The 15246-nt window shown below is 37.1% G+C and overlaps 1 protein-coding gene across 2 annotated transcripts in view; it reads right to left on the reverse strand.

Moving 5' to 3' along the window:
- PDCD10 (programmed cell death 10) overlaps positions 1–15246 on the reverse strand; it is a 42802-nt gene that overhangs the window by 25216 nt on the left and 2340 nt on the right. The gene's annotated exons all lie outside the window — the stretch shown is intronic.

Genomic DNA, 15246 nt, shown 5'->3' on the forward strand with positions numbered 1-15246 from the left:
GTCTATTTGGGGGAAAAAATGTTATTTAATTTTGCCAGTGGTATTTCTGAATCTTTGTCCAAACCTGGCACAAAACCTAAGTAGAGAGATCCACAGACACTGATAGTTTGACAATATACTGAGAATTCAACAATATAAGAAAGAAATTTTGCCTTGAATAGTTGAGGAAGTATGTTGGTTTTTAAAAGAAAGCAACTGTGTTTATTTCCTTTGCTAGGCTAAAAAATGAGCCTAATTATAAAGTAAGAGAGTAATATTAGGGACATATCTATATTTTAAACAATGTATATTGGTATATATATTTCAAAACCATCAATTTTGAATAATTTCTATCATTTATAAAGCATTTTCAGATTATAAAACATTTTTCACACACTTTTAGTCCTCACAATTACTTTACATTAACTGTCATTCTAATCTTATTTCAGGTTCTGAGATGATAAATGATTTGACCAAGAACACACATGCAGAGGCCCAAGACTTGATCCTAATACTCTCAATCCAGATCTAATAATTCCACAAAAAAAAAAAAAAAACAAAAAAAACTAAGTTTGAAGTAGAGACAAAGAATCTCAGCTCATCTACCCAAGAAAATACCCAGAAGTTATTCATTCACTGAATAAATGTAGGCTTAGCACCTACTCTGTAAAAGATGCAGTGGGGGGGGGGGGGTGATTAAGATGTGGTCCTAATCATTAAATCTTATCTGGGCCAGACTGTGGAAGACCTAAGCAGTTTGAAAGATACAATCAAAGGTCTGAGTATGCAGAACTTCAAAAAGCTCTAATAACTTATCCCATCTGAGAACTGCTTACTATCCTTCCATAATCCCTACCAGTGAAAGGGAACTTGACACCTACAGAAACAGGCTAGTCCCATTTCTGGTAGTTCTAAATATGGAAAGTTTTTCGTTTTGGGGCTACAAGCTGCTCACTGACCTCACAGAACCAAATCAATAAATAAAAATAAGAAGGCCAATTCCTAAGTCTTATTCTATAGGGTAACAGAAAGCCATTACCTGATCAGATCATTTATTTAAGCGGATTGCTTTGGTCATACTGTTAAGGATAGAATGGAGGAACATAACCTGATGGCAGGGGAAACTTAAGAGACCTAGTATAGTTATATAAAAGACCAACCAGACCTGAGCAAGTAGCAAGAGGAAGAAGGTAAATAATCAATTGTGACCCTGCTGTTTCTAATTAACTACTTAACTGGCCATTCGGTAATCTTCTTTTCCACTTTAGAAATAAATTGTGAATACTTTTTCATATTAAACTTGGAACAAAAAAGAGGGGCTGAAATGCAGGGATAGTAGTCAAAATGAAAATGATGGATACTGGAAGCATGGTATAGACAGTAATTGAAGGCATCAGTATCAATGGGAAAAAAAAAACAAAAAAAAACAAGCAAGAAATAGCAGAACAGGGTCAACACCAGAACTTGAAGAGCCAGCTCATGGGGTAACAGAAAAAAAATCATTCGTTTATTTAACAAATATTTATCCATTACCTATACAGAATTAGGCCTAGGACTAGCTACGGAGCAGTGAACAAGACAAGACAGTCTCTGACCTCATGGAGCTTATACTATGAAAGGAAAGCCAGAAAGTGAACAATTGTCAGTATCAACAAGGGAGAAGTGCAGATGCTATACTGCTATTGGAGAACTGGGTGACAGAACCAGCATCACAGAAACCAGGTGTTTCAAAGAGAAGGTGGTCCAAAGTTTTAAATGCTCCCAAGCATGGACAGTAACTTTTAAAAAATGATTGGATTTCTTGATGCGGTCATGAATAATGCTGGAAGAGTAATGTCACTTGTATACCGGGAGCAAGAACTACCTATCTGTAGGAACTGAGACGGTGAGCTGGTGAGTGAGGTGATCTCAGTAAAAAGGAGGTGAATTCCTAAAGTAGGCTCAATTGGATTATTTTTGTCTTTTACTCTTTTGAACATGTATGTATCCCTGCATATATAAAGGCAGACAGAAGTGAAGGGATCAGTAAAAGTAGCCAGAGTCACTCAGAATTCCTGCTGGCACCTACCTATCTACCCCACTAAACCTGTTCAAATACTTAATTTTTACCTTTGTAAACAGTGGCATTGAAATTTTTTTTAATTGTGTTGAATCAATAGTATTGTGCCATGTCAGGAATTTCACTTAAGATACTTATGATCTAGGGGCGTCTGAGTGGCTCAGTCGTTAAGCGTCTGCCTTTGGCTCAGGTCATGATCCCAGGGTCCTGGGATGGAGCCCCGCATCGGGCTCCCTGCTCTGCGGGAAGCCTGCTTCTCCCTCTCCCACTCCCTCTGCTTGTGTTCCCTCTTTCACTGTGTCTCTCTCTGTCAAATAAATAAATAAAATCTTAAAAAAAAAAAAAACATATTTATGATCTAAATTTAAGAAAAACCAAACATATATATGTATTTCTTGCCTCTAAGACCAACTTACAGTACTATCAGCTACTATTTGTCATCAAAAAGAAAGTATTATAGGGGTGCCTGAGTGGCTCAGTTGGTTAAGCATCTGCCTTGGGCTCAGGTCATGATCTCGGAGTCCTGGGATCAGCCCCGCATCTCTCTCTCCCTCTGCCCCTCCCCACTGCTCATTCTCTCTCTCTCTCAAATAAATAAAGTCTTTAAAAAAAAAAAAGAATTACAGCAATATTATGAGCTAAATAGGTGTCTGTCTTACATCATACTAATCTACCTTTTAATACTGTTCCTCTGGAAAATGTTCCAAAGAACCAGGTTACAACTGAACTTCTCAGAACACACATTCACAAACTGGGGCCACTCAGTTTCATTAGTGTTTATATGAGATTAAAAATCAACAATTTCAATAAGTCTTTTTAAATACGCCAATTTTAGTTCAGGTTAAAATATGCTGTCATTCCTTCTACATGCTTCTTTATTTGAAATGGTTCAGTGGACAACCTGCAATTACTCCAAGCAACAGAGCCTGTTAACCTGAAGAGCAAGGGTCAACTGAGCTGAGCAAGAGCTTGAGTCCCTGCCCCTTTGAGAAGGTTTCTTACTTTCACCACGGGTAACGTCAGGCCCAGGGCAGCTGGGCAGCACATTACCAAAGTTTCAGCTCTCTAAGGGATACTGGTTTCTGAGGTGAGTGCTGATCATGCATACAGAGCCAACTAACAATTAGTAACTCCAAATCCCAAATCTGGAAAGGCCTTAAAAAGTCACCTCATCTACCATGTAGTACAATAGAAACCACAGTCCAAAAAATGACTTGCCATGATTATAATTGCTAAGTAATAATAAATAATAAAAATTTAATGTGGGTATAGTGGCAACACAGCAAGAGCTACTTAGTTTCCTATTTCCAATGTGTTGCGCTGGGGGAAAAGTTTTCATTTCAAAGCAAGCTTTGTTTCCTGAGAAGTTAGCATCACAACATTTTTAAAAAACCAGAACTATAGATGTCAATAACTTAGACAAAACGTATACTTTTAAGCAAATTTTTCTTCAAAAACACCCTCTGTGATATGGTAATACCTATACAAATAGAATATAAGCAATCGATTCATTTATACTTTCCCCCTTATTTCCTTCAATGTTCAAAATAGCACTAATTTCTGACATAAGATGCATAAGTATTAAATACCTTCCTGCACTTAAGACCATTATTATTTGTTTAAAGTGAGGGGAAAACAAAAATAGGTTCCTGGCCATCCCACTGCCAAAGTCTTAGTCTTTGGAGTTTCTATCCGGCCCTGAGCAAAGAACAGGAGTCTGTTCATTTAAAGAACTATACTCAGGGGCGCCTGGGTGGCTCAGTCGGTTAAGCGTCTGCCTTCGGCTCAGGTCATGATCTCAGGGTCCTGGGATCCAGCCCCGCATTGGGCCCCCTGCTCAGTGGGGAGCCTGCCTCTCCCTCTCCCTGCCACTTCCCCTGCTGTGTGTGCATGCTCTCTCTGTCAAATAAATAAAGAAAATCTAAAAAAAAAAATAATTAATTAAAAAAAATAAAGAACTATACTCAGATATATCTCAAGGGTCAGAATCAGCATTTTCTGAGAGAGCCTCATTTTAATCCAACTGGGCAGGAGATAATTCTAGAGCTAAAGTTATTTGCTCACAAATATAAGGAGTGGACAAATGAAGTCCCTGGTACTGAAATATGCAGTTCTTGGGGAGAAAAAGAAGGCTCCTAAATGGGCGCCTGGGTGGCTCAGTTGGTTGAGAGACTGCCTTCGGCTCAGGCCATGATCCTGGAGTCCCTGGATCGAGTCCCACATTGGGCTCCCTGCTCAGCAGGGAGTCTGCTTCTCCCTCTGACCCGCCCCCCCCTCATGTGCTAGCTCTCTCTCAAATAAATAAAATCTTAAAAAAAAAAAAAAAAAAAGAAGGCTCCTAAATAAATTCTACACTTAAAACATTTGTAGGCAGGTATATTTGTCTTGTTTTTATGTATAGTCGAATCCAAAACTTAGCCCTCTCACCTGGTCTTAAATTCTTATAATTCCTTTAGTTTCCCTCCTTGAAGAGGGAAAGATTGATTGATTGATTTGATTTTGATTGGACCCACAACCTATTCATGAACACTTAGCTAAAAGAAGTTTATTCATTCTGGCAGTAAGCAGAATCCATGTTTATGCCACCAAATCTGTATTTCTTTTTCCCAATAGGGACATTAGTCAGTATAGAAGGTACATAGTAGACAATAAATGTTTGTTGAATGAAATTAATGAGATAAGAGATGGGCAATTTGTAAGTTGAATCAGTCTTGCTAACACTTTTCAAATATCAAGCCTAGCAAAACAAAACAAACATAGAAATCTAATTAATTCTATTAACAGAGTCTAATTTACCAGTCACATTTAGCAGATTTTACTACTTCTTGCTATCCCAAGCTCTTCCTAGTATGGTAAGCTAAGAGAATATCAGCATCAGATGATTGCAACTAAAATCAGAATTCCAAGAGAAATTTACATGAAAACTAAAGAAAAAATAAAACAATCAGAGATTATAAATTAGTTTATTAGGGCTGCTAGGATATCTTTTAGATCATGGAATAAAACTGGCATATAATTTAATAGTTCACAAAATTCTCAAAATGCAAGAATTTCCAACATAGGTTAGCCCGGCTTTATACATAAGCAAGATCCAAAAAGTTATCCAGCTTTCAGCCCATAGCAAAACTTTCTCTTATGGGAAAGGATGCAGGACTGGTGTAGTTTCCAAATGTTGGACGACCTAAGCCATCACAATCACTTCAGTCCTCATTAAAAATATTCCCAAGATGACTCAATCAGCATCTCCAAGATAGGGTCCAGGAAGCTGTATTTTTAGCAGACAACCCCAGTGATTCTCATGAACAGGACAAGCTGGAAACCACTGGTATGGAAAGAACAGTGCCTAGAGAGTCAGAAAAACTAGCTGCCAAGGCCAGGCTCCGGGACTTGGGTAAAATTGACTAAGTACCTGAGACAGGGGTTCTTTTTGGTTCTGACTTTGTGGAAGTTTCACTTAATCACTGGCCTTGTTTTCCCAACAGAAACAAAGAGGGAATAAAATTATATCATTTTAAAGGCTCTGGTATTCTAAATTTCAGTGATAATAAATGTTATTACTGTGATCTACCACAGGTTCAAAAGTAATCTCATGGGAAACTAAAAAAATTTTTTATCAGATCACAAAAACGATTTACGTTTTCTAGTAGAGAGGGCCTGTCCAGTAGTTGGTTGATTCAAGGTCTCAAATACCTGACAACTCTTTGCATTCTCTCAAGCACCTGGGAGCTTGAATCATACCCATCAGGCTCCTAGAAAACTAAATTTATTCTAAGGCTGTGTAGCTCAGTCTGGCCATTTAGCATAGCTGAAAAGTGAGCCTTTGATAATCACAACCTACTTTTTAGGGCCTTCTCACCTCAAAATGTTGTAGCCACTTTTAAACAAGAGCCAAAATATTTAGAGGAGAAAGCTAGGAAAAAGGGAGGCAGAGGAATAGGGTTAAGTGGATCCTACTTAAACCAAAATAAGCTTAAAACCTTCAAGATATACCTACATCTCTCTCCTTCCTCTGCAAATTATATTTCCTATAATTCAAGGTCTTCCATATGTAGTTTTCTTTTTTAATGAGGTTATGTGGAATTCAACCTTCCTGAGCACGCCCTACAATCAGTTCAGTTTTTACTGAATTTTGCATTTAGGGACATCTAGAAACAGTCCCTTGTTAATGGTTAAGTGTAACATATGACACTTTGCCACCATATTTGTTTACATATATCAAAATTTTTTCTAGACATCTTCAAGATATCAATGGAGAATCTGTGCACAGCTATGAAAAAAAAGCCTAAGTATTAAGGTCTGAAAACAAGGGCTCAAATTCTGCATACTGTCATTATAAACCATCTTATCTCTGAGCAAAGCACTTCACCTCTCCATGTTTTAGTTTCTTTTTTAAAATGGACAAAAACCAAGCTGTATACTTGAAAAGAGATGTAGTTAGAATAAAAGATGAGGTGATTTCTAAATCAAACCATAAAACTTCTATATTAAATACCTGTAATTTACTAAGCACTGTGCTTTTGTACTTTTAAATAACTATTCAAAGAAAGTACACATTCCACTATGAATTATCACTTCATTGGAAGGTCTAACCTCTCGATCAAATTTTTAAAGGCACCCTCTCTGTTATAACACAATTTCCAGGTATCTGATACCACTAACGGTTGAAGGACTCCAGCTATGCTTTGTTAAAAAACAGGATAAAAAAGATAAAGTCTTCAATATCTCTGTTAACATGATTGACCAAACAAGCATTTGCTAAGCTATTAAGAAGTAAGAGAGGCTCTAACTAAAACATCATCTGAAAGCTAAGATGTCTTTGAAAACAGGTAACACTGGCAAATTAGAACACAATGACCCATAAAGGAAAAAATGCAAAATATAGAAGTGCTCTAAATTTAACTCCATTCCTTTATCATTCTTTGTTAATTCCCATGTCTGTCACAGATAGGTGTTCCCTTACTAATAAGCAGACGTGGTACTACACATACACTTACAAATCAGTCACTTAAAACTTACGATTTATTTTTTCTGTGGAGAAATAAGATTCTAAAAAACACTTCAAAATCCACAATGTTACCTACAGGAAAATAGGAATATGACTGCTTCCATTATACTTAGCTAACATTAGTAACACTGTCATTAGAGAGGTGAGTAATAAGCATAGTGATTCTAGAATCAGACTTGCCTACATTCAATGCTGGATCTACCACTTAATATATGGTGTGACCTGGGGCAAGTTATCTAACTTCTCTGTGCTACAGTCTTCTCATCTATGAAATGGGAATAATAGTCTCTCTCTTAAGGCTGATGTGATGATTCAACAAGTTATTACAGATAAAGTGTTCAGAACAGTGCAAGGCACATAGTAACTATTCAATATTAGCTATTATAACTACATTTTAATCAGATCTCCTTCTAGAAATCAGGTCTCCTGCACAATCATCTAGCCAGGCAAATCAAGAATGCTTGAAAGCCAGACAAATAAAGAAAGGTAAGTGATTTTAAGCCTCCTTAAAACAGCAGAACTGTTGTTTTTCAAGTAAAATCTTTTATCAAGAGAGATAAAATACACTAAACTGTTCATTCGTGCAATAAATGGATGAAGTAACTAGTTTCCAGCCCCTAGCCCCTCCTTCTCATAGGAGTTCTTCAGCAACTCTCTCTCCACAGTTGGAAAACTATTGCTCTAGGACAATCAGGACACAAGCTTTATAAACAAAGCATTATGAAGAACAAAGGGGAACGGATGGTCCCAAAAGTAAGGTCGAGTGCTGGCAAAAGCCCCTCTGGGCCCAGATTTTTCCATAACTCAGTTAAGAAACTTAAATGTTAAGACCCTAAAATTTTAAAGCGAAAACAGCCATTATATATTATTTCATCCAATCTCCAAATTTTACAACTTAGAAATGTCCACAGACACTCACATTAAGAAAGCAAACAGAATGGTGACAGACATTTTAAACAAATACGCTACTGAGCTACTATAGCCTATTGTATAGGACATGTTAGTCTGCCAAATGAACTACTTCTAGACTAACCTGCCCTGATCTTTAAGTCATCCACGGGTCAATCTGCTTACAGCCAACCCCCAAATTCCACGTACAGTGTTTGAAGACTGAAACCAGCAGGAATGGGGCTCTGATTTAAGGTGTTACTAAGCAGCACAAATTTGTGGATCCTCAATTTGGTGCTGCTGAGACCTCTGACTCACTCACCTTAAAAGTTAACTGCATCATGTCAGTGTATGCACTTGCATATTTTGGAGAGCATAGTTTCTTGTGGGGAAGGGGAGTATTGTTTCTTAATACAGAAATCTATAAAACAGACAAGAATTAAATTTTTCTACACACAGATGGGACAGTATAGAGCACTAGGTATGCTCTCAAATTTGAAACAAGAACCTGAGTTTCAATTTTTGCTCAGCTGGGTGTTATCATTTAAGTTATTCATTTCTCTTTCTATACTGAGAAATTAACGAAAATATTGAAGTACTCAACTTACATGGTTATTAAGAGTTCTAAACACATATGAAGCAGTTAATAAAGTGGCTGACACAATAAGCATTTAATTCATATTGTTACATTTTATTTATTTATTTTTAAAGATTTTATTTATTTATTTGACAGAGAGAGCACACACGCACGCAAGCAGGGGGAGCAGGAGAGGGAGAAGCAGGCTCCCAGATGAGTAGGGAGCCCAATGCAGGGCGGATCCCAGGACCCTGAAATCATGACCTGAGCTGAAAGCAGACACTTAACTGACTGAGCCACCCAGATAACCCCAGTTACTGACATTTTTAGACAGAGTTCTATGAATCTGACATAGCAAAAGGACTGGAACTAGGGTGAGGCAAACCAGACCACTCAGAGCACAAAACTTAGCTCTGACTTGCATGACACAGAGTAACTGCCTCCTTAAATTTTGTACCCTAGGCCCCTCATTTACCTCACACTAGTCCACACCTGCATAGCACACACAATGACAACCTCTTATTGGTTATCACAAGTCATAAAGGTCATTTCACATAGCATATTTATAAAAATTTTTTCTCCCCCATTTGGCCAAAGTGAAGGCATAAAATACTTGGACTACCAGAAAAAAAAAAAAAAGTTACATATCATCCAAAGCAAGCTACAAAGTTTTAGAATACTTAAAAGGCTTTGGTCAATAAGTGAATTTTAAAATTGTCTGTCAAGCTTATGTTAAAATTACTTTTTATTCTCTTCATGTAAATAAATCAACTTTAATAGAGAAAACTGACCCAGAAGCAGACTGGGTAGCAGACTGAAATAAAGATGCAACCAAAGACCTCAAGATGATTCAAGCGAATTCATAAAAGGGCATAAGACAATAAATAGCTGACAACAAAATCAAAGGGCTTGTTACCTCTGAATTACCTGACAGGAAATAGGAACAATAAAAGTAGCAACAACCGGCTTCTAAGATACTTCTGCACAAGTATTTCAGGAGAAAACAGTACATCTTTTTAGTTGTGACAATCCTCAATTTTCCTATTCCAATGCCTAAATTTTTGTTAAATCCTAGTCTGAACAAAATTTAAATGAAAACATTTGTTGTAGGGCAGGAAACAAATTCAACCTTTGAATATGTTCATCTTTTCTAAGTTCTTAATCTAGTGGCTCATCAAATGTCTGAGGTACATCTTTCTATTTTCCTTTTTATTTTGTGATCTCCCGTTTTAATTTTTCCAATATAATGCTAAAGCTTTCCTTTAAAATCCCTTAGAAATTCAACTAAACTTAAACCTTCATACTGTTCCTATGTTCCCTATGCTTGAAGGTACAATTTAAGGAGACTGTACCACATGGGCTAGGCCTCCCTGCCTTGTATCACTTATAATATCTACCATTTATCTTAATGACTCTTAATTGCCTAAGGTCCTCTACCAAATGCAATGTGTATTTTCTTTACCTTACTTACAAAATTTCTTTGCACCAACACGGCCACAAGGCACTCAAATGTTGATAAAATTGTTAGCTCTAGATAACAAATTCACTGGGTCATTTGTTTAAAACTAGGTGCTAATGAGGACAAGGTTTTATCTTTTTTTTTTTTTTTTAGATTTTATTTATTTATTTGAGAGAGAGAGAATGAGAGACAGAGAGCACGAGAGGGAAGAGGGCAGAGGGAGAAGCAGACCCCCTGCTGAGCAGGGAGCCCGATATGGGACTGGATCCCGGGACTCCAGGATCATGACCAGGATCATGACCTGAGCCGAAGGCAGTCGCTTAACCAACTGAGCCACCCAGGCGCCCAGGACAAGGTTTTATCTTGATGATAGCATTTAACTTCACTTTTAGCTCCTGATCTCAAATACAAATGCTATTAGTTACATTCACACACAAAAAATGAGGATATCTGCTTGTATATATAGTTCCTCTTGTAGCCTTCCTTTCAAAACTGTAATTTTTTAAGGAGGCAAATCAAAATTAAGATAGGACCCCAGAAATCTAGAGTTTTGACAACACTGCCAGAATGCCAATTTTATTATGGATAAAGACATCCAGAAAGCATATGTATTTCTGAATAAGAGATCACAGCAAAATTCGAAGTTCTTTGGAATTTAATTAAACCTTGCAACATTGTCAACTGGTATAGGGAGCAGTTGCAGCCTAGAGGCCAGGTCTGACTCCTCTACCATTCCCAACTGGCTTTTGTGGTAGTAACCTTACATAAGTCTAAGATGGCAGCAGGGGTGTAACATCTTAGGGTTTTGTCATTCCTTAACTCCAATCTCCACTAGAGTTCCAGTTCATCCTGAAGACAGGATGGTTGAATGAGGCAGGAAGGCGTGTTTCAGTACCAGAGACCAGATGGTAAGTTAGAGAAACTATAATTTTTTTCCCTTTCTATTAGCTCTGACCCAAAATTATCAAATGAATTGGTGCATGCAAAAGTACATTAATATGTAAGGAAGGGGGTAAAAGAGGTCCAAAGATAAAAAGAAAAAAAAAAAAAAAAAAAAACAGGAAAAAACTGCCCGTGTAACAGTCTTCCCATCCCCTTCCCCTTCTACCCACTAAATGATAAACGCATTAAAGAGAAGTTTTATTCCTTTTTCTATTTCCTAGTAGCTAGTGCAGTACTCTGCATAGTCAGTCTAAGTTAGCAAGTGTTAGGTGGAGATTGGTGATGAAAAGTCAGAGTCCATGCCCTTGAGGGTGGTGCGGTCCCGCAGGGAAGAGGAACAATAAAGAAATACAACACGTCAAGCTGCCACTTTGCATAACTCCTCAAGCACACCTGCCTCATGTTACACATATACTTATCGTACACAAGTTCAACACGCATGCCTAACATTTTTTGAAGAAAACAAAAAAGAGAACTATTGAAATCCGAAGGTGATCATAAATCCATTCCACGCACGTAAGTCCCAGAATGAAAGACAGGACAGACACGGATCTGCTATTCCCCCTGCCAGACTTAGGGACACAGTACCTCTCACTATGAGCACCTCACCACACTATGATTCCTGTGTTATACATATTTCTTTTCCAACATGACTCTGAATAACAAGTCAAATGCTTCACCTACTACTCAAAGGAAAAGTAATTCTATCCCAGTGCTAAAGAAAAACTGGCTGGGTGAAAGTTATGTTAGTCTCCAATGCCCTAACTCCCTACAAGATTTTTTCGAGGAAGTTTGAATGTAAGAAATTTTTGCCTGCAATACCGACCTTAGCATCTAATATAAAAATTCTCTCTAACTGCAACTCTAAATCTAACTGCCCTCCAATAGAGCTCAATCATTACATCATTTTTATGGCAATGACTTAAAATATGGTCTCTTGAGTGAGGCAGCCTGGATTCAAATCCTAATTCCAAGCAATTACTGGTTGTATAACCTTGGGCAAGTTGCTTAAACTCTCTGTACTTTAATTTCTCCCGTTTAAATTGGGGATAATAGTGCCTCTACCTCATAGGACTGTTGCAAGGATTATATGACATCATGTGGCATGCTTAGTGTGATGCCTGGCACTGAGTTACTGCTCAATAAATGCAACTATCAGGGCGCCTGGGTGGCTCAGTAGGTTAAGCGACTGCCTTCGGCTCAGGTCATGATCCTGGAGTCCCGGGATCGAGTCCCGCATCGGGCTCCCTGCTCGGCGGGGAGTCTGCTTCTCCCTCTGACTCTCCTCCCTCTCATGCTCTCTGTCTCTCATTCTCTCTCTCTCGCAAATAAATAAAATCTTTAAAAAAAAAAAAATTTTTTTTTTTTTAAGATTTTATTTATTTATTTGACAGAGAGAGACACAGCGAGAGAGGGAACACAAGCAGGGGGAGTGGGAGAGGGAGAAGCAGGCTCCCCGCAGAGCAGGGAGCCCGATGCAGGACTCGATCCCAGGACCCTGGGATCATGACCTGAGCTGAAGGCAGTCGCTTAACCAACTGAGCCACCCAGGCGCCCCCCCCCAAAAAAAATTTTAATGCAACTATCAGATTATATCCCAGCTCATTCTAATCATTTAGGATAATTTCACATGTAATATATACTCAATAAATATTTGACAAATGAATAAGCCAAAATATTATTGAGCAATCTATACTTACTTCTGGCAAACTTATTTCCAAGGAATTGGCCTGAGTAAACAGTAGTGACTACCATTTAATATACTGCACTGCTGTTACCCAATAATTCATAAGCTTGCTGATAAAATCCTCTTTTTTCTCTCTTTTAAATAGCAACAATTAATTGATTCTAAGCAACCACAGAAAAGTAAGATTAAGACTGAATAGATTCAACTCACTTTTTGGGTAGTTAAAAAAAAAAAAAAGGTTATTATTCAAACCAAAAATATAAGGATGATTTTGAAAATAAGATTGTAACACTACACTACATCAAAGATGCAATTAATTTCGTAGCTAAAATTTAAAAACTGAATTTTTCATTTTCCTACAAAAATGGACCACCAAACTACATTGCTTATCTTTCTGCAAATAAATTATTTCTAAATGCTGCAATAAAGGTGTTTTCATTAGTTACACTGTGTGTGTGCCCCCAAAAAATCAATATTTAAGACTGCAACTTTCTATAACATTTCAAATGCAGTAATATATACAAAAAAAAAACAAACCTCACACTACTTAACTTCTAATTTTATTTACCATGAAATTAGCTTTAAACTCTTAGTAACATTACCTATTATAATGACCCTAATGATCCAAAAACATGTAAGAAGCGGTACTTCAGATTTATTCTCCATATACTAGTTATACTAGGTAAATATGAATTTCTTTGGTAAAAAAGATCATAAAAAAATAAAAAATAACATAAAAACTGACTTTTTTTAAAAAAGGTAAGTTTAGGACTTATCAAAGACTTAACAATTATTAATAAAAACCGGGAGCATTATCAAATTTTAAAACCAAATGCCAGCAATCATTTTTTGACTATCTCTTGTGAGAGAGGGAATTGGTGAATTCATGAAAGCATATAAGGTTACAGCAACTCAGAGCTGTTCAATTTATTCTATGCGATTATTACAGTACTGCAAAGGATTACTGAATTTGTTTTCACAACCAAAATCTAACACAAATTTATCCCTGAAATTTGGTTTGCATGTTTTTAAAATAATGATCACTTTAGTCTCATAAGTATCTAAGTTTAAAGCAAATAAGGTATTACCTTAAGACCCAGTGAAATATGAAAATTTTCAAGAAGCCCAAAATATAAGCTCCTTTGAAACAACCATGACTCCATTTTACAAAGTCACCTTGTCTAAAGCAGATGATATTAAAAGTAAAATTCAAAAGATACCATGGTTTAAAAACAAAATAAAACAACAAAGAAAAAAGAAAAAAAGCATGAATTCTGTTCAGGACAAAATGAGATCACATTAGGAAGTATAGAATCCATTAAAAGTTTGTTTCCTCCACATCTGTATTTTGTTATAACGAATGTTCCTCGCAAAAAGGAGGACAGTGATAAGGTCTCCAAAATGCTGTGTTACACACAAAGTTTGCTGTAACAGAAAATGACTCCTTTTTCATTTCCCTATAGAAAACGATCTATCCTGATCTTAAGAGACCTCCAAAAAGAACAAACATCTTTCTACAATTTATATCATAAAACTTCTGTCATAAGTCCTTTCATCTAAGGGAGGAAAGCAAGTCTGTTTTACTTACTTCTGTATCTCCATCCCTAGCAATGCTGGAGGCACTGTGCATGAATGCACTCATTCATTCAATCATTTACTCACTCATTCAGCAAGTATTTACTGAAAATTTCCTTTGTGCCAGATACTGTCTAAGTAATGAGGTAAGGCACATGACAAATGAGAGGGTCCTACCTAGGTAGCTTAGTCTAGTGAGAGAGACAGACATTTATCAAATAAGTGAAGAAATAATTAAGTTCCTATTGTGATGATGCTACAAAGACGTACAAAGCTGGTGAAGATACACTGGGAACTTACTATATAGTAAGTTCTAGTTTTAGGAAGGAAGGGTCAAAGAAGGTCAGGAAAGGTTCCCCTGAGGAATGACATTTAAACTGAGATCTGCAAATAACTAGGAGTTCATCAGATTTAGGAAGGAGACAGGGAGCAGTCCCGCAGGGAGATGAACATGATGTACAAAGGTTCCCAAGTCAGGAAGAAACTTATGTATGTAGTAAGTGAAAGGTGTAGTAAATAAGAAAGGTTGGTAATAAGTGTGGAGAGCTGGAAAGGAGGCAAAGAATAAACTGTCAGCATTAAAAAGTGTATGAGGGTAAAAGAATTTGAATACTAGGGTCATTTAAGTCCTTTTCTCATGTAAAATAAATAATTTTGGGAACTGAGTCTTTATTCTGTAATAGTAAGATCTACAGTCAGAAGACCTGGCTTATGCCTTAATCCCACCAGTCACTAGTTTCATGACTTTACACTTGGCCAGTTTGAACTTCTTCATTCTCTGTGTAAACAGGTACTCAATTATTTTACCTACTGGGAATGCAATGATAATACAGAATCCTGTTCTCATGACCTTCTACCCTCAAAGATAGATGCATGTGGGAGACATCCTAAGTCCTGTAAGAGATGATGTCCAAAAGCTGACGCAAGGCTCCTGCAGAACCAAAAATGAGAACAAATGTGGATACTGGTGAACTGCTAACTATTTTAAAAATACAAGTATTCACATAACTCTGGGAACCCTAAATTCTTCAATGTGCAGAGATCCAAAGTGACCACAGTGTGACTTAAAGATTGT

Source organism: Mirounga leonina, unplaced genomic scaffold (assembly GCF_011800145.1).
Source record: "Mirounga leonina isolate KUSES-001 unplaced genomic scaffold, KU_Mleo_1.0 Mir_115, whole genome shotgun sequence".
Taxonomy (NCBI): Eukaryota; Metazoa; Chordata; class Mammalia; order Carnivora; family Phocidae; genus Mirounga; species Mirounga leonina.